General features: G+C 37.4%; 1 long non-coding RNA gene and 1 pseudogene across 1 annotated transcript; one reads left to right on the forward strand and one right to left on the reverse strand.

The window, feature by feature from the left end:
* Positions 1-376: 376 nt before the first annotated feature.
* Positions 377-14,116, forward strand: LOC126592613 (probable methyltransferase PMT7; annotated as a pseudogene).
* A 1,573-nt stretch (positions 14,117-15,689) lies between these two features.
* LOC126593745 (uncharacterized) lies at positions 15,690-16,673 on the reverse strand. The gene is made up of 3 exons (XR_007613022.1): positions 16,252-16,673; positions 16,077-16,112; positions 15,690-15,921 (listed from the first exon to the last, which is right to left on the reverse strand). It is a non-coding gene; the product is annotated as an uncharacterized LOC126593745 (long non-coding RNA).
* Positions 16,674-19,750: the final 3,077 nt, after the last annotated feature.

The following is a 19,750-nucleotide window of genomic DNA, read 5'->3' on the forward strand; positions in this document are numbered from 1 at the left end:
TTAATTTGTTTAAGTGAAAGTTACTAGTTATAATCAAGGTAGTTAACAACTTAAAATATTTTGGTGATTGCAATGAAAAGTAATTTATTTTTTGTTGCTAATTAGTCAAGTGAAAGTTACTAGTTACAACTCTTACCATCTGGGATTTGCAATTATAAAAGTAAATCCCAAATTCATCCGTTAAAATTACAAAAAAAATAAAAAAAATCAAATCAAATTTCGCAGGGTCATGTGCGTCGATCATGAATTCTTGCGGCCAATCTGTTTGGACTTCTACATTATACATACAGTAAGCAAATCCGCCTTCATCCCCCTCCCCTCTCTCTCTCTCTCTTTGGTGGGAAATAGGGAGTGACCCAGTTGGGGAATTAAGGAAATGGGAGGTGGGCAGGCGTTTGAATTGAAATTGGAGCAAATAACAGTGGTGGCTCTGCTGCTAATGGTTGGTTGCTTCTATGTTGGAACTCTCTATGCCAACAATGCTACCATTTATGCAACTCAACTCAGCTCCTCCAATTCTTCCCCATCTCCTGGTTTGTTCTGTCTGTCTGTCTGTCTGTCTCTCTCTCTCTCTCTCTCTCTCTCTCTCTCTCTCTCTCTCTCTCTCTCTCAGCTTGAAAGTTTTAATTTTGGGGGATTGAAAGTTAGCTTGAATCAACTATTTTTGGGGATTCTTATTAAAGTTTGTAGATTTTCTAGTTTTGAGTTTCAATGTACTTTTCATGTATTCAAATGTACAAGTGACAAGGTATATATAAAAGAAGAGAGGGATGAGATGTTCGGGTAGTTAGTTGTTGCAAGCAACTAATTAGAAGGAAGAAACGAAGGTTGTCTATCACAACCAACTAAAGCTCACCTACTTAACCCAATTAGTCATCTTCCTTAGATCAAGGAAAAGCTTTATCTACTTTACACTAATCAGTCATTTCCCTTAAATTAAGGAAAAGCTTATTTACAACAATATGGCCTTAAGCTTACCCTAGAGATACACTTATGGTAGCTGACCCTAGAAGCTAACCATAAACCCATCGGGATACACTTCATTCCTTCAACACTCCCCTTCAAGCTAATCGAGGAGGTTAATTAAGCCAAGCTTGCCCAAAAACGATGAAACGGAGCCGATGCCAGAGCCTTGGTAAGGAGATCTGCCAGTTGATCATGGCTTCGTGTGAAGATGGTATGTATGACTTGAGTTTGAACTTAAGCTCGAATAAAATGACAATCCACTTCGATATGTTTGGTTCTTTCATGAAACACAGGGTTGGTAGCAATGTGCATGGCTTCTTGATTATCATAAATAAGGGACATCGGGGACAAAGTAGAAAACCCTAAGTCTGAAATGAGCCCTTTAAGCCAAATAAGTTCACAAGTAGTGGCTGCCATGGCTCGATATTCAGCCTCTGCGCTAAAGCGAGCAATGACCTGTTGCTTCTTACTTTTCCAAGTGACAAGGTTTCCACCCACAAATGTACAATACCCTGTGGTAGATTTTCTATCAAGTGCATTCCCTGCCCAATCTTCATCTGTGTAGCCACTAATGGTCTCGGACTTATTGTTGCGCATGATGATTCCTTGCCCTATTGAACCCTTGAGATAGCGTAGGATTCTCTTAACAATGTAAAGGTGATCAACAATGGGAGAATGCATAAATTGACTTACTAAACTCACTGCATATGTGATATCTGGGCAAGTGATGGTAAGATAAATGAGTTTCCCTACCAACCGCTGATAATAACTCACATCATGCATGGCTTCACCCTCTATGTTAAGTCTCAGTTTACAATCCACATGAGTGATGGCATGTTTGCAGTCAAGCATGTTTGCTTCCTGAAGAAGATCCAGTACATATTTGCATTGATGGAGAAATAGCCCATTTGAAGAAGTTGCCATTTCAATGCCCAAAAAATACCTGAGCCGCCCCAGATATTTGATAGCAAATGTTTGATGTAGAGAACGTTTCAAGGCCTCAATTTCAACAGCATTATCCCCTGTGATTATAAGATAATCCATGTAGATGAGAACCACCAACTTCCCATTGGTACTAGTTTTTACAAACAGTGAGGAATCAACATTACTTCGAACAAATCTAGCCTTCTCTAGTACTGAATTGAGCTTGGCATACCAAGCTCTCGAGGATTGTTTCAATCCATATATTGCCTTGTGCAATTTACACATCATGTTGTCTTTAAGACCATTATAGCCTGGAGGAGGCTGCAAATACACTTCTTCTTGTAACACTTCGTGAAGAAAGGAATTCTTCACATCCATTTGATAGAGGGACCATCCATAATTAACAACCACTGAGAGTAAGACTCTCACTAAATTCATCTTGGCCATAGGAGCAAATGTTTCTTTATAATTTACCCTAAAGGTTTGGGTGAAACCTCGAGCCACAAGTCTAGCCTTGTGTCTCTCAATAGAACCATCATACTTAAATTTTATCTTGTAAATCCAACGACTTCCAACAACCCTTTTTCCTGGTGGTAGTTGAACTAAGCTCCAGGTCTTGTTTTGTTCCAGTGCATGAAGCTCATCTGTCATGGCTTGATTCCAATATGGGAGAAGCGATGCTTCTTGGAAACTCCTAGGTTCATAGTGTTTATCAATTTCACTGAGAAATGCAACATGAGGTGTAGAGAAATTATGAAAACTGAGGCTTTCAGTGATAGGATGTCGTGAGGCATAAGTAACATAATCCTGCAACTTAATTGGAGGTTTCCTGGTTCGATGAGGGTTTCTTTTAATCACTTCAAATTCTATAGGAGGTTAAGAGTGATCAGAATGGGACTCATCGTCCCTTTCACTGGCAGTAATTGGACTAGCAGTGATTGAGTTGGTTTGCACTTCTTCTCCATCTGAACTCACAGAGACTGGGTTATCTTCTAACACTGGATGATCAAAGTTCTAAGGAGTGGAAATAATTCAAACAATTTCTCCCCCTGATTAGTAGTAGTGCCTTTGGAAGTGAAATAAGGATAGTCCTTTTCAAACTTCATGTCTCTTGATAAAATGTACTTCTTAGTGATTGGATTGAAGCACTTATATCCCTTTTGAGTGGAAGAGTACCCCATAAACACACACTTGGTAGCCCTGGTATCTAATTTGTCACAATTCATGGCTTGAATGTGAACAACGCAAACACATCCAAATACCTTGAGGTGTGTTAAATCAATTTTTCTACCTTTGAGTGTTTCATAGGGAGATTTGTACTCTAGCACATGACTTGGGAGTCAGTTGATGAGATAAGTGGCAGTGAGAATAGCAAAGGACCAAAACTTCTTGGGAACATGCATGTGAAGCATGAGAGCACGAGTTTTCTCCAAGAGGTCCCTATTCTTTCTCTCGGCTATTCCATTTTGTTGAGGAGTTCCTACACAGCTGGTTTGATGTATGATGCCTTGAGAACTTATGTATTGAAGCATGTTGTTGGATAGAAATTCAGTGTCATTGTCTGATCTTAAAACTTTAATGTTTGATTGGAATTGAGTTTTAACATGCATGTGAAAATCTTTGAAAATGTTTGGGACTTCACTCTTTGATTTCATAAGGTATAAAAAACTCATTCGAGAGAAGTCATCAACAAATGAAACAAAATACTTAAATCCTTCCATTGATTTGGTTGCTGGTCCCTATACATCAGTGTGTAACATTTCAAAAGGTTTACTTGTCCTAAACATTGAATTACCAAAAGGTAGTATAGTAAACTTAGAAAATTGACAAGTATCACATGTAAGATGAGATTTACCAAAAAAAGGAAACAATTTAGACAAAACAACGTCTGAGGGGTGAGCTAATCTCTTATGCCAAAGTTGGTTTTCATCTATGGACTTCGCTTGAGCTTGAAACACCTGAAGAAAACAGGCATCCTTGCACAGGTAGTAAAGTCCATTTATGAAAACCCCTTCACCAATCATCTTCATGGTGAGAACATCCTAAAAAATCACTTTATCTGGTGAGAAAATAACATGACAATTTAAGGTATTTGCGATTTTTCCAATTGGCAAAAGTTGGAAAGGAAAGGTTGGTACATATAATGCAGTGGAAGGTGTTTCGTACGAGAGTAAGTTTATTTCTCCTTTGCCCAAGACTAAGACATTTTTTCCAATTGCAACTGAAACATGTGAAGAACTTGAAAAACGTTTAAAATGATGCAAGTTCATCCTCATGTGGTACTTTCTTATTTCCAGTAAGAAAGCCAGCAAATTGTCTTAACATAGCTGTATGACTTCCCTCATCCTTGCTTTGAGCTTGTGAACCTCCTCCGTGTCCTTTACTTTGAAGGTAGGGTACAAATTCATTGATGAGTGACAATGGATTGGCAGTGAACTCCATGGATCCTTGTGAGACATTAGGAGAGTGAGCATTAGCAAGTTAAGCCTTCGGGTGAGGGTGAAATTGCCGTGAGGACCTTGTTATTATCTTTCCATCTTTGCTGAATTTAGGTTTGAGTTCAGGATGAAGTTCCCAACATTTATCTTCCACATGACCAACACCATTGCAGTATTTGCATTTTAGGTGTGTATTTATACCCTTGTACACTTTTGCTTCTAAGTTCTTGTAACTTGAGGCATATGCACGAGTCTCAGTTAACCTCGAGGTGTGCTCAACATTCATTACTTTCTTCCTTGCTTCTTCTCGTTGAATAGTTGCACAAACATTGTTGAAGGTGGGCAGTTCTTGACTCATCAAGATGTGACTCCTTAGGTCCTCGTATTCTAAGTCCAAACTCCCTAACAACTGATAGATTATGTCTTCCTCAGCTCATTTCAAAAGAATGGTAGGGTCTGTGGTATGAGGAAGATATACATCCAGCTCATTGCATATGGCCTTGAGGCTCCCAAAGCGTTGAACAAACGCTTGAAGGAAAAATTTTGTCCTAGCTAAGAACATGTGAGAATATTTGAACACATATGCAAACTATTAACACATTAAAGTAGGCATGCATTCAAAAACAATTCTAAAACCCATGACTTTCAAAGCCTAGTGAATGGTGAACCACAAGACTCTTTAACAACATTAAAAGAAAGAAGGTTTTAGAGATTCATTACCCTTGAAGCTCATCCTTGTTTACACAAGGGATTCACCCAAGTGGAGGGCCTTCAAGTCACCTCCTAGCTCCTTGGATCTTCCTTGTGATTTTCTTCCTTTTGATACTCCTTTGCTCCTTGAGGATGTGAGGAAAGGATCTCCAAAAACACCAAAGATTTGGTGTCTCTAAGTCTCCACACCAAGGATGAGGTGTGAAGATGAAATGGATGACTTAGAGAAGAAAAGATTGCTAGCTATATCTTCTTTAAGTGGCCGGCCTCCTTTAGAGAAAAAGAGAGAAAATGTTTCTCATCTTTGCCTCAAGAAAACCTTAATGAGGTAAAAGCTATAAAGATGATTTTATATCTCTTTTCTTAGATGAGTGGCAAACTTGCAATTAAGCAAAACTTACCACTCCCTCACTATGGCCGGCCTCTTTTAAGTGATTGGGCTAGTTGCCCATATTTGTTTTAGTTGTCATACAACTTAAACATAATGGGCCTAGTGGACCAAACCCTTTTGGACCCCGAAGCCCAAAACTAACTTAAAAGCCTAATACGAACATTTCGTATAATTAATTAACTAATTAATTAACCTTGACCATATTTCAATTAAACCATTTAATTGCTTATCCATTTCATTTATATTTCTTCACTTTCATCCTTACTCGGTGTACGATGCATTAGGTTCCAATTAGCGAGGCAGTGGGCGATTATTACTCTTAACGATCGATTGTGAATTGAAACTACATTTCAATTCTCCATTTGATTAAGATTAGTGTTTGCTAATCTTCAGGGCTTCCACAAACCATGAGTGACACCTAGCAGCATGTCATGGCTACCCAAGCTAAATAGAATTGGTTGGATAACCTATCCAGTTACAATTACAATGCAATACGGTCCTTCTCTAATACAATACTCTTAATCACATTGTTGGAGTGATAGTTTGTATCATGTCTACTATCCAATGTGATACTTCTCTATATGATTCAATTGAATATGATTTGGAACATACTTCCTAAGTCATATTCGTATGCTTTGGCCAAAGACTTCCGAATCATATCTTAGAGTATTCTCCTTCCACCATGAAAGGTTAAAGATTCCTTGTTGTGCATTCATATGCCTACATGACTAGATAGCTTGACCCCAACAATGTCGTGGACACTCTCGATGGAATGCCTTTGACATGATTAAAGATCAAGGACCTAACCATTAGACATCTATGATGCCTCAGGTCAAAGGACTACTTTGCATATTGCAACTTACGAGTTCTTACATGACATGTATGTTCGAACTCTCTTTTGATCGTTGTTCAGTGTACTCGATTAGTCTTTCAAGCACCTATGTGTTTGTCTTAATGTCCAACATTAAATGACTTGAGACTAGTCATACTCATGCTTGAGTTGACATAACACATACTAACCTTAGCGGATTGTCAATGCCCAATTGGCAATCCTATGGCTAGGAACGTTTTAGGAATGAACATAAGAGAAAGGTCTCGTTAATCTAACTTATTTAAATCACTTCTCTCTTAGATCAAATACATTCCTTGGATTCCCTTATTGCTTAAACACATGATACAATTAATAGTGATTAGCAATAAGCTTTGCCCTTCATTAAACATATAATAGTTTAATACAATAAGTATTCCAAAAGCTATTACAATAAATGAGTGGCTTTGTGGGCATACTTCCAACAACACTTTCTCGTCTTGTTGGGCACTGGAAATGTCCTTCTTAAGTTGAAACACTCGTGCATAATTGTTTTGATTTCCATGCATATCTTGCAAGGCTTTCCAAAGGTTAAGTGATGAATTGTAATAACTGAAACTCTCAGCCACATGTTTCTCCATGGTGTTGAGGAGTAAGGACATGACAAGCTGATCCTTGCAAAGCCATGCACCGTATGTTAACGAGGAGCTATATGGAGCTTCCACGCTTCCATTGACAAACCATAATTTCCTTATGCCTCCGAGAGCAAGAGAAATAGCTCGGGACCAAGGAAGATAATTGAACTCGTTCAAGAGAACTGAACATAGACGTTGATTGGTGTTAACCTCAACGTCTGAGAAATTTGGGGAGAGGCTATGCTCAGTTTCCTCATCGCGGTTTACTGAGCTTTCTTCCGCCATGACTCAAAGTTTGAAAGAGATAATGCAACAACAAGAATGGTAAAGATAGCTTACAGAAGTACATGCTCTGATACCATGTACATTTTCTAGTTTTGAGTTTCAATGTATTTTTCATGTATTCAAATGTACAAGTGACAAGGTATATATGAAAGAAGAGAGGGAGGAGATGTCCGGGTAGTTAGCTGCTGCAAGCAGCTAACTAGAAGGAAGAAAAGAAGGTTGTCTATCACAGCCAACTAGAGCTCACCTACTTAACCCAATCAGTCATCTTCCTTATATCAAGGAAAAGCTTTATCTAATTTACACTAATCAGTCACTTCCCTTAAATTAAGGAAAAGCTTATTTACAACAATATGGCCTTAAGCTTACCCTAGAGATACACTCATGGTAGCTGGCCCTAGAAGCTAACATCTATTTATAGGCTTTTTTATGTTTTATATTTATGTTTTCTGGCAATTGATGTACACAATGCTACAACATGTTTAATTTGGATTGCGAAGTTAATGTTTTCTAGCAATTGATGTATACAATGTTACAGCATGTTAAATTTCGCTATCTAATTTTGATTAGTTCAACAATTGGATTTGATCCCGGATCATTTTAGCCAGTTTCCCAAATTTATGGTGAAAACATTTGATTGTCAGTGGTAAGTGGTACTGACATTTCAAATATTGTTTGAAATGTAATTTCAAACGTGGCATCTAGTTTTAAACTAAAGATATTTGTTTCTTTATGCTATTAGTCCTTGAAATTTTAGGGGTGGTTTGGGAGTGAGGTGCTTAAAAAAAAAGCACCCATGAAAAAAAGCTGTGAGGGTTTTAGGTGTTTGGTAAACTGAAAAAAAAAGCTTATTTTAGAAACTGCTATGAGAATAAGCTGAAATCAAAGGAAAAAGCTGAAGCTGCTATTTGCAGCTTTGGAAAACTGGTTTTTTTTCAAAGCACACCGAGCTACAGTGCTCCTTTAATGAAAAGACCCGCTATCAGACTGTTTTTTTTTTCCAAAAGCACTTTTACAAAAAAGTTTACCAAACACTCTGCTGATTTATTTCACAGCCGCTTATTCTCACAACACAGCCGTTTATTCTCACAACAGCTTTTTTTCAAAGCACAGCAATACCAAACCAGCCCGTCAATCTACTTGGGATACTTGGTGTTGCAGGTACTTCAACAATTACGAATAAAATTGCTCTTACTTTCAGAAAAGCACCACCTTTGATCCCAGAGACGGGTATGGATGTGTGCCCATTGAATTTCAATGAGTATATCCCTTGCCATGATGTTTCTTATGTGAAAATTTTGCTGCCAAGCTTGGACACTAATCGAAGAGAAGAACTAGAGAGGCACTGCCCTCCGATTGAAAAACGCTTGTTTTGCTTGGTTCCACCACCAAAAGATTATAAGAGATCCATAAGATGGCCAACCAGTAGGGATTATGGCCTGGTTTGGTACTGAGGTGATTCAAAGCACAACAATACCAAATCAGCCCTATATGTGTGGCGAAGTAACGTGAATCATACACATCTTGCTGAAGTCAAAGGAGGACAAAATTGGGTGCATCCAAAGGATCAACTCTGGTGGTTCCCTGGTGGCGGTACCCATTTTAAACATGGCGCAACTGAGTATATTCAAAGGTATCTGTAACCAATATGTTTTCCGTCTTTTGTTGTCAATGTCTTTCATGTCCTACACGCTGGAATTTAGCATATGACATTTAGGTGTATGATTATTTCTTAATTGACTTGAGTGTACCAAACATAACCTATGTTTTACTCCAGACAAGTGCGACTCTCAAATCAGGATCTAAGAAAATAATACAAAATTGACAAATCAAGTCAATTCGGTGAATTCACCTAACATGAAATTCACTTAGGAATTTATTTTGTGAGAAAAAATTCTTACAATTGAAAATTGAAGTGGTGTTTGAGAAATGTTTGAATCAGGTTATTTTGTTATTACGAAGGTTAGAATGTTGGAGAATTTTGGATCTGATGTTTGTTGCTGTCATGTGCAGATGTCCCTTTCATTTAGTTCATTAACTTTTGTGTTTTTTGCAGATTGGGAGATATGATAACAAATGGAACAGGCGATCTATGTTCTGCAGGGGTTAGTCAAGTCTTGGATGTCGGTTGTGGGGTTGCCAGCTTTTCTGCTTTTCTTCTCGCCTTGGATATACAAACAATGTCCTTTGCTCCAAAAGATGGTCACGAGAATCAAATTCACTTTGCTTTAGAGCGAGGCATTGGTGCAATGATTTCTGCTATAGCAACAAAACAAATGCCATATCCCTCTAGCTCTTTTGAGATGGTTCGCTGCTCTAGGTGTCGAGTTGATTGGCATGAAAACAGTATTTTATCATCCTAAACTTGGTGTATATTAGTGTTTTAGTTGTTGTCTATAAGTTCAATAGCTAGATTTCGGCTTCTAAATTTGTTCATTTGAATTTTTTGCAGCCTGGTGATTTAATTTTGAGTTAACAGATCCCCATAAATGGATTAAACACTTGTCAAGAGTTCATACAGCCGCCAAAAGCAAAACCCATTGACATCTCGGTCTCCACTCCTTATCAATATGCAGTGGCTTTAGTAAACAGAATTTCATTGGATATTTTAAACATTGAACTAGATAATGTTTTTTATTTTTTTTTATTTTTTATTATGACATGAGAGGTATAACTAAGCATTTGCTAGATTTGGTGACGCTAATTTGACCATTAGAGGGTTTGTAAGCTACAATGTTAATCCTGTTAGTATATTTTTTAAATTGATATATTTCCATGGAATTTACTTATTGTGTGTTTTGTTGTAATTTGCTTCGTGCAGATGGCATTTTACTAAAAGAAGTGAATAGCCTTTTGCGTACTTTGTCTATTCAGCTCCACCTGCTTATAGAAAGGATAAAATTTATCCTATAATTTGGGAGCAATTAATGAATCTGACTTCAGCAATGTGCTGGAAACTCATTGCTCGAAAAGTTCAGACTGCGATCTGGATTAAACAAGATGATCCATCATGCCTCCAGCAAAAGTCTGAGCAGAAGCTTGTAGATTTGTGTGATGCCTTGGATGATTCCAAGCCATCATGGAATACACAGCTAAGAAATTGTATACAAGTTAGGGATGCACAAACAGATTCTCCAAAACATCATTCAAGACGTGAGCGACTTTCAGTATACTCAGATAGTTTGAGCAGAACAGGTTTGTCCTTTTTTTATTAGGAACTGTTATTGGCACTCCAAAAATCTCATTTTGCACACTTCACAAGTGTATTTTACTTTCTAATATAGAAAATTTGGAGAGCAAAATGAAAATTTTAGAATGTCAATAACAATTTCCTTTTTATTTCATATATAAAGCTTTATCGTTTCTCTTTTATTTTCTTATTTTGTTTTTAAATTTCCTCAGGGTTTTTTTTTCCTCACCAAATATGCTTTCGGTACCATCTTAGTTATAATTTGATGCATATAACACAAGTACAATAATGACCCAGAAGTTGGGTTTTTTTTTTTTTTTTGTTACATGAGAAGGATTGCTAGCATACCACTTTCTGTTTCGTTTCTTCTTAACGTTTAGAAAACGACATTATTCAGTCTGATTACATTAATCTGATAGATGTTTATAATAGGTGTCACTACTACAATATTAGCTTTAGGTGTCGGATGATGGTGACGGTTTAATAAGCCATTATGTAGGATAAAAAAATACCTGACACATCATTCAATTAGTATCGAATAACAATGAAATCCTATCGGTTATATCCGACATAAATATTTGGCGGATATTTAGTGTCGGATGCAAACCACCAGTATTTTTGAATTCTTTATTTTTATAAATATTTTTAACATATTCTGGCGGTTATAACCGACATAAATTGACTATTTTATTATTTTAGTTTCTGACTGTTATTATTTTAGTATTTTGACGGTTATAATTGACAGAAATTGATTATTTTACTATTTTATTGCAAAACCTTAGCAACTACACCCATTCTCATTTCAGCTTTAGATGACCTTGCTCCCAGAGCCCACACGACTCTCTCCTTCCGCAAATGTGCACAGTGTCCTCAGTAAGCCCAGATGCTTAGGATGCGCACACGTGTCTTGCATCAGGAAAAGAATCTCCCTAGGATTCCAAATGAAAAGCCATAGGCTTCTCTCATTGCTTTCATTTCTGATTGTGATTAGAAACCTAGGTCCCTTTCTCTCTAGAAAACGAAAGAGGTCTTCTCATTTCTCTAAGCCCTTTCTCAAATCAACACAAACCCTTGGTAGAAGCCATAGCTGCTCCTCGATCAACCATGAGAAATGTCTTCATAACTCTCGACCTACACACAATCTAGTCATCATTGTTGTTCAACACAAACCCTTCGCCTCCATTTCTCTCGATCTGAAACTGTAATCCATGCTGCCATGGCTCTAGGTCCCATTCATGGACGCCATCATCTACACTGGATCTCGATAGCGAAACCCCTAAGTCAAAGGTAAAAATCTCATTTTGCAACCATGGAGTTCCATGAAGTTTATTGTCATGGAAAAATCAAAGAACTAACACATCCATGCAACACTTTTTTTTTTTTTTTTTTTTGCGAGAGTACACGGATCTACAACAAGGGAGGCGCACCAACACCTAAAAGTTCCAGATCCATGGCGGATCGTCCAAGACTCCCCCATCTTTAGGTAAAAACGCAATCACCCCCAAACTTCGGTTCTGATTTTATTTTCAAAGTTTTTTTGTGCTGTGATTTTTACACCCATCCGTGTTCTGATGTATGCACAAGAGTGGACTCCAAAGCTTGGATACGGCATTACACAAGAGAGACAAAACACGGATCAAAATCCAAATTAAGGATTCATGCCCTCGGTTGACTGTGTTGGTTTGGCATGTCGAATATCTATTGATTTGCAAGAATGATAAAGTTTGGGGGTAGTTTGTGTAGGGTGCTCACGGATCCGTTCACTGGTTGTTTTGTTGCAGGAATACTCAATATCCGTTCGCTGGAAAATGCAATGAATGCAGGAGAGGCCAACTTGAAAGGGAAAGAAATGATTCAGACGGTGGTTTATATTTTTTTTTATTATTAATATATTTTTTTGTCGGTTTCATCCGACAAAGAATGCTTTTATTTACGCATTATTAATAAATTCTCTGTCAGTTATATCCGACACAATTTATATCAGTTTTAGAGTATTTTCTGTTGGAAAATTCATTTCCTGACGCTGTCAATTCTGTCGCTTATTATATTTGCCACTGCATCCATTTTTTGTCTATCGGTTATCATAGCGACATACTCGAGAGGAATTTTCTTGGGAGATCACCTTTTGGCAAGATCAAGTTCAACATTACTGGAGGTTGTTGAATATCAATAAGACGGACATGGACATGAATGCTTTTTGTGGTGGATTTGCTGTGGCCTTAAATGACTCGCCTACATTGGTGATGAATATAGTTCCTGCAAGCATGAAGAATACCTTGTCTGCCATTTACAATCGTGGTCTGATTGGTGCTTTCCATGATTGGTAAGTTCTTTATCTATTACCTATTGCAGCTATATTCCAAATGTCGTATGCAAAGTGTAGCTAAATGTGGAATATTCTGCTCAAATATTGTCTATAAAAAGAAACCTCCCACAGAATTAGAATTTAGCATCTAGTCCATTCGTAATGTAGGCGCCAACCATTTTCCACTTATCCACGTACCTACGATCTGTTACATGCCAACCGCCTCTTCTCTCATTATAAGAACCTGGGGCGACAAGGTTGTGAATTGGCGGATATCCTTCTGGAGATGGACAGGATGATAAGACCTCAGGTAATAATTCCGGTTAAATGTCATCTAATATTCTTGTTTGTGTGGAATTTCAGAAACATAAAGTCATACAATATCAAGAAAGAGAAAACGAAGGGAAAATAAAATTTCTGTAGTCAAGGCTGGCAGTACAAATTACATTTCACATACTAAGTTTCAATTCAAAGTTTCGTCATGATCATCTTGATTGCCTTGTTGCATGGGAATCAGACGTCAATTTTCATCTGCCATTGTTTATCATTTTGCAACATGTTCAGTTCCTTGTAGTGTGTTACTTCATGTTTCCAGTTTTATGACGAATGATTCATTAGATGTGTGCAATAAAACTGTCATCGGCAATCAATATACTTCATGAGATGTCCACTTATATATTTAGTTTCTTCTAGCACTATTTTTAAATCATCAAGGAAGTCATAGGAAGTCTTTAATTTCTCTACATGAAGTGTGAACTTTAGCTTTTGTATCATTATACAGCATCTTATATAATTTTCATGTAGTTAAGTAGAACTTCTTTTCTTTGTCCAACCACGAAGATATCTCTTGCAAGTCCTATTTGTCCGACGTTTCTTATGATTCAGACTTATATTGAGCGAGTTATTGTGCAGGGATTCATTATCATTAGGGATGAGGAAACCATTACATCAAGGATTCAGGATCTTGCTCCAAAATTTTTGTGGGAGGTTGAATTGCATACACTGGAAAACAAGGAGAAGAAGCCAGAAACTGTGTTAATATGTAGGAAGAAGTTTTGGGGAATCATCGGAAACGCAACGGTACAAACATTTTTGCCGATATAAGCTTTCTTCTGACTGTAGATTGCTTATATTATACCATGATACATGTTATCCTGTAACTTAGTAGGCTTATTGTTCTGGTAGAAAGAAATCAGGTCTTAGTGAAATTGTTCCTCGCTGGGGGTTATCATTTAATGTGTAGCCTTTTTATTTGTCAACAAATGTCAACAACAGGAGTTCCGATCTATTCCGAATTCTTCGAACGATACACATGAACTGCCAGCAAGTTTCCGGTGCACGGAATCCTGCCTCTTGCGTGGTTGTTGTCTACACAACAATGCGCCTACATATCTTGCTTAGTATAAATACTGGACTTAGACTCAAGTAAGTAAAATGCTCTCTAGCATGATGAATAAAATTTAGTGATATTTGTCTATGTGCAAATATAGTAATCAGATATCTCAAGTTGATTAATGATAACATTGCAATTCTAAAGTAGCTATAATTGCATGGTTGGATTGGGTGTTCCTCTTGAACCCACTGTATCTCGAGTTCAAACTCTTCTGCCTCCCCATAGCATAGATGGATTTAGTGTTCCAGTTACTGTTAACTGAGTGTCAGTGTAGCATTAAAAATGAATTTGTGTGATGCACAGCTGCTTCTTTGTGGTTAAATGGGTTGGATGATCACTCAAACTACTTTGGCAGTGTGGTTTTAGTTGCAGTTGCAGTCATTTTCCTGGTACTTGTTTGCAGTTGCTGTCATTTTGACTCCATTACACCACAAATTTACACTTTTTTTCGGGTTTGATTTCATTTCCGGGTTGCTTGGCCGGCGGACTTGAAAGAGTTGAGGCAGTACTTATGGTTGGAAGTTAGAACTAGGTGTTCATACTGACTCAAAAATCAAGTTTTTAGAAGGTGTACTAAAAACTACCAGATGTTATGTGATAGTTTACAAGGAAATTCAGGTCCATTAGACACCAATTGAAGAGAAGGTAGACTAGGACTCAGCCTTGCACTGGGCCAGACTAGTAAATGCCTAAAAGGTTTGGATTTGCCAACTTTTGAGTTTGCTTTGTGCGGACTGGATTGAACGTGGGCTGGACTGGGTTACCGGATTATATGGATTTAGATTAAATCAACTAGTCAAGTACTGAAGATAAGCACTAGGTTCCTGCTTCAACCTATCGAATTAATGTAGAATATCGCTTGTTCGCATTACATTTCAAACCCTCATTGCATGATCCACGAATGTAACACACCTTCCTCATCCGACTTTTCTATCCTCACGAATAATATGCCCATATGCTCTTCCATTGGACATCATTTTAAAACAGTACTAAGACCATCATTATAACCAAAAGTGAAAAAATTATATTAAAAAAAATAATTCAATGCTATAATAGGCCTTTGTATTTTAAGGTACGATATTCATTAAGACGAATAAAACGTACAAGTAGTTGAGGATAGAGTGCATAGATGAGCCTCGATAATAGACTTTTTGTGCTCACAAATAATCACGCCTACGGGGAGAGAAGCATGGTAGCTCATTGCTTGGCTAAACTGAGTCATTTTATTGACTTCGATGCAGCTGATTTGAGCGCCCTCTCCCTCCTGTCTACTTATCATTAGGAATGATTTTTCAGGGATTTTTATAGAGCCCTTTGTTAATGCTCTCTATATTAGATTGGTTTCTTATCTTTTCATTGGGGCTCACTAGAAGAAAAACCCACATCTACCACAATAAATGCCCGTGATAGATCAAAATCCACCACGAACATTGTGCCCGTTAGGATTTTGGATATTATAAAAGACGTTGTTAATGATATAATAATCACGAACAAAGTTCGTAGTAGATTAGAATTTTACACCATGCACTACGACCGTTGTAGACTACTAATTGACCACGACCAATGCCTATTGTAAAAAGGTTTCCAAAAATAAAAAAAATAATTAATTAAAAATTATATAAAAGAAACAATATAATTGCACATTTAATATAATACCATATTTCATTTAGATTCATATAGTCAAATGTATTACAAGGGGTGCAAAACTAACACCACCACCACTGATTTATACGAAAAATTTACAAATTACACATGCAGCACCAAATAGGCCTCTACTAACAAGGAAATGGTCACTTGAAAGACTTTACTTTTCCTTGAACATCTCCAAACGAAGTCTTTGAGAGTGAAATACTTCAAACCTCTATCATTGATAACCTATGAATAATTGAAAAAAATAAAAAATAAATTAGAAACATTCGCTAGTACTGAAAATCAAAGAGCACCCACAACAACAAACAGATTCAAACCTTTCATTCGAAAGATGTTTGATCATAAAGGAATAGGTATAATGTGACAGATTGGATCATTACCGTTGATTTCGATCTTGTTCTTCATGCCAGATGTTGCTGATTGATACAAACAAGAACACACAAAAATGGTCAAAAAGACAAAAAAAAAAAAACAAAAATATAGAGAAAAAAAAAAACAAGGTCTACAACAAAAAGGGTGAAATCGAAACCAATAATTGAGAATTAAGATCAATACCCATGATGATTGTAGAGAGAGAAAGTAAAGTCTAGAGAGGGGCATATAAGAAAACTAATGGATGCCAGGGTTGGGCCAAAGTTGGATCGGTCTTGTTCCACCGCAAAACCGTCAATTTGACCGATCACCATTGCAGGATTTGGTGCAGTTCAGCTGAGTAGCACTCTATCTGGTGGAAAAATGCATCGGTACCAAAAATAGTAAACCTGCTTATATTCTAATTTCAACCATCAGCCTCGAGAATGTAAATGGGTGGGAATTGAGGTTAGCGCCGCCGCTGCCTGCGGCTGTAGAGTGAGATTGAAACCCTAGTGACAGTTGCTCAGCTATGAGGCATCATATATATAAGGAGAAGGGTTTTAGTCTTTTAGATGGTAGTGTGGGAGAGAGTGGGTGATGAGATTAACCAATAAAAGAAACAATTTGGATTTCTCTTCCTTTATATTTTGAATTTTGTGCGGGAGTCTGCTTGAGTGGTGTGAAAATTTCAAATTTTAAAATATTTGAAATTTTACAAAAAGTTTAGTCACCCGCCAATTTAGTGACCCGCTTTTTTAATTTTTTTTTTAATTTAAGTATATATGAATTTATCACACATTGTGCTCGTGGTAGATAACAAAACGGTGATGTGGATACTAACAATATTGATACTATATCTACAATGTACAACTTTGTGCATGGTCATTCACTATTCTTTTACAACAAACTAAAATTTGTCAGTGATAAAAACTTATTATTCACCACGTGCTTATTATGCCCGTGATAAATTGTGCCTTTTATAACGAACTCATAAAGTCCGTGATTAATTTGTCGTGGTAAATGAGCTGTTGTCTTGTAGTGGCTGTTTAGTGCTGTTGTATCACCCCAAAAGAAATCACACCTTCCCTTCTTAAAATTAAGAAAGAAAAATACTATGTTCTTAGTTATTGTAATGATATACGCTTCTACCTTGGTTTTGTGTTTTATTATGAAGTTTTAGTTCACTTTAACTTAAATTAGAGAAAGATAAATTCAAACTTTTTTTTTTCTGAACAAACGATATTATGTACACTAAGGGGGAGGGGGTGGGCTAGCCTCACAATAGGCTAACAATAATGTGGTTTAAATTCGCCATTAGTGAGAATCTCACCTAAGACCTTTCACTTACAAGTGAAAAGGATTACCACTAGACTGTAGTACTAAGTGGCAAAGAGAAATTGAAACTTAGATACACAAGAAACACACATTTGTTTTATCAATGTAGCTACATATAAGTTTGCTAGTAATTTCGAAATGAAGAGGTTGTTCTAGTAATTCAAGAAGCACTAAGAGGAAGGACTAAGGAGCTCAGCCTCAAAGCAAGTCCACCGGGAGCCATTAGGCCGGTACCCAGCAGCCTTTTTGGCCCGGCACCCAGCCAATTCCCTCCAGCCCAGTCCAATAGGCCAGTTGACAGCCTAAGCCGTCCCATAGGCTGGGCCATAATGTGCTAAGCCAAGGCCCCGCCTATATGACGTCATGCGTCACGTCAGCATGACATCACAGGCTGTTTTAATTTTTTGTTTTCTTCATCTAGGCGTGTGGGAAACATGGGGGAATGGTCGAGTGTCCCTGACAAGAAAAACTGAGCGGGGCCTGCATGCACAAGCGCACTCATCGATTCGAATGGGAGGCCACGTGGCTCGTTTTGGGCCGTTGGATTTCCAACGGTAAAAAAAATTTGAATTTGAAAACCAATGGTTAGTGATGTGGTGTGATCTGGGCCATCTAATCAAGTGATAAACAATCCACGTTTTTCGCCCAAAAAAAAAAGGCACAATGGTTAGAATTATGACCTTTGGCCACGTGTCAACATCTGGGCTGTTGGATTTGAATATTTTTTAAATCCAACAGTCCAAATTAATTTACTTAATAAAAATTGTTAATAATACAGAAAAAAAAAATTAAAAAAATATTATTTTTTTCCTATAAATACCTAACCATCATCTTCCATTTTTACACCACATTTCAATATTTTCATCACTATCTACCAAAGCTTTCATATACTTTTTGTGTGAAAAAATGGCTACGTGGAAGCTCATCAAAGATGTTACATTGTGTGAATGCTAGGTTCAAATTACTCATGACCCGATTACGAGTAATGAGATGGAGTTGTGAGAAATATGGAGTAGAATTACGGAAGCATTTTGTGCTAGGCTTGGAAAAGACACCAAAAGTAGTTAAGGTCTTCAAGGGCGTTGGAAAAAACTCAACATATCCTTCACTTGTTGGAAAAACGATCTCTCGATTACTTCCACTAATTTACGTAGTGAGACAAGTTTAGCGGATTAGGTGACAATATTTTTATTTATTTATATGTATTCCACCAGCATCAATATTTAAATTTATTTATTTGGGTTACACCTGCATTTTATAATATTGTCTTATCTCACATTTTGTAAACACTACAAGCACAAGCATTCTACAATTTGAAAAACCACAACAAATCATTCAACAAATGGGAATATATAAAATTGTGCCAACAGGTCCAGAAGTTGTCATGCACGGCATCCCTCTACACAGTTCGCCAGAACCGGACAAGGCCCTACAGGAAGAAGACACATTTGAAGAAATGCTAGAAATGACGCCTAAAGAAGTGCCGAAGACCCAGCCGACTCGTGGGTCCCTAAGGCATCAAGTAGAAAGGCGACAAAGAAAAAGGGAGTTCTTCCAAAAATGACTACACAAAATATATGGACGAACTTGCTCGCCAAGGTGAACTGAACATGGCGCGGAAGTGGCTACAGATGAGGAAAAACCTGCTGCTATGGCAACAATATTAGCAGCTACTGAGAGACATGATGCGACGACTGAGAGACAAAGGGAAATACTTAATCAAGAAAATGAGATGATTAGGAAAGCACTTAATCGAGAAAACGAGATGCTTAGAGAAGAAAGGATGGCTCAAGCAGATCGTGATACTATGAACAAGCCTCTAGTAAGGCTGTCTCCAAATTTAAAATATTTTGTGGACATCGGAAAAAAGAGACGTGGTGCGAAAGAGGCGTGCAAGAGATGTGGAAACAAGTCGAGGGGGTTCTAGCTACACAGATCCTAGGAACAAAGATCCTAGCACCACATATCCTAGCTCCACAAACTTTGTATAATTTCGTATTTATTTGTAGTACTTTATGTAATTTCTTATTTATTTGTAGTACTTTATGTAATTTCTTATTTATTTTTAGTAATAAATGTAAAGTTTAAAAAAAACACACTAAATAAACCAAGAACTTTATTCTTCCACCACAAACTCTTTTTAATTATCTTCACCTTGTTGTAATCCCCACTGGTGCTCAATTAAGTCACTTTAACGAGTACAATGCCAATATGGCTCTTGCATTGAAGTGTACCACTCAACGATCAATTGATTATAACATCCATCCTGTTCCAATAGCTTGTGTTGCACGGGATCTTCGGTGCTTTCATGAGCACAATAGATACGTGTTCTTGAGTTGTTCATTGTGTCCGGCTCGTATTCATC

Source organism: Malus sylvestris, chromosome 12 (assembly GCF_916048215.2).
Source record: "Malus sylvestris chromosome 12, drMalSylv7.2, whole genome shotgun sequence".
NCBI lineage: Eukaryota > Viridiplantae > Streptophyta > Magnoliopsida > Rosales > Rosaceae > Malus > Malus sylvestris.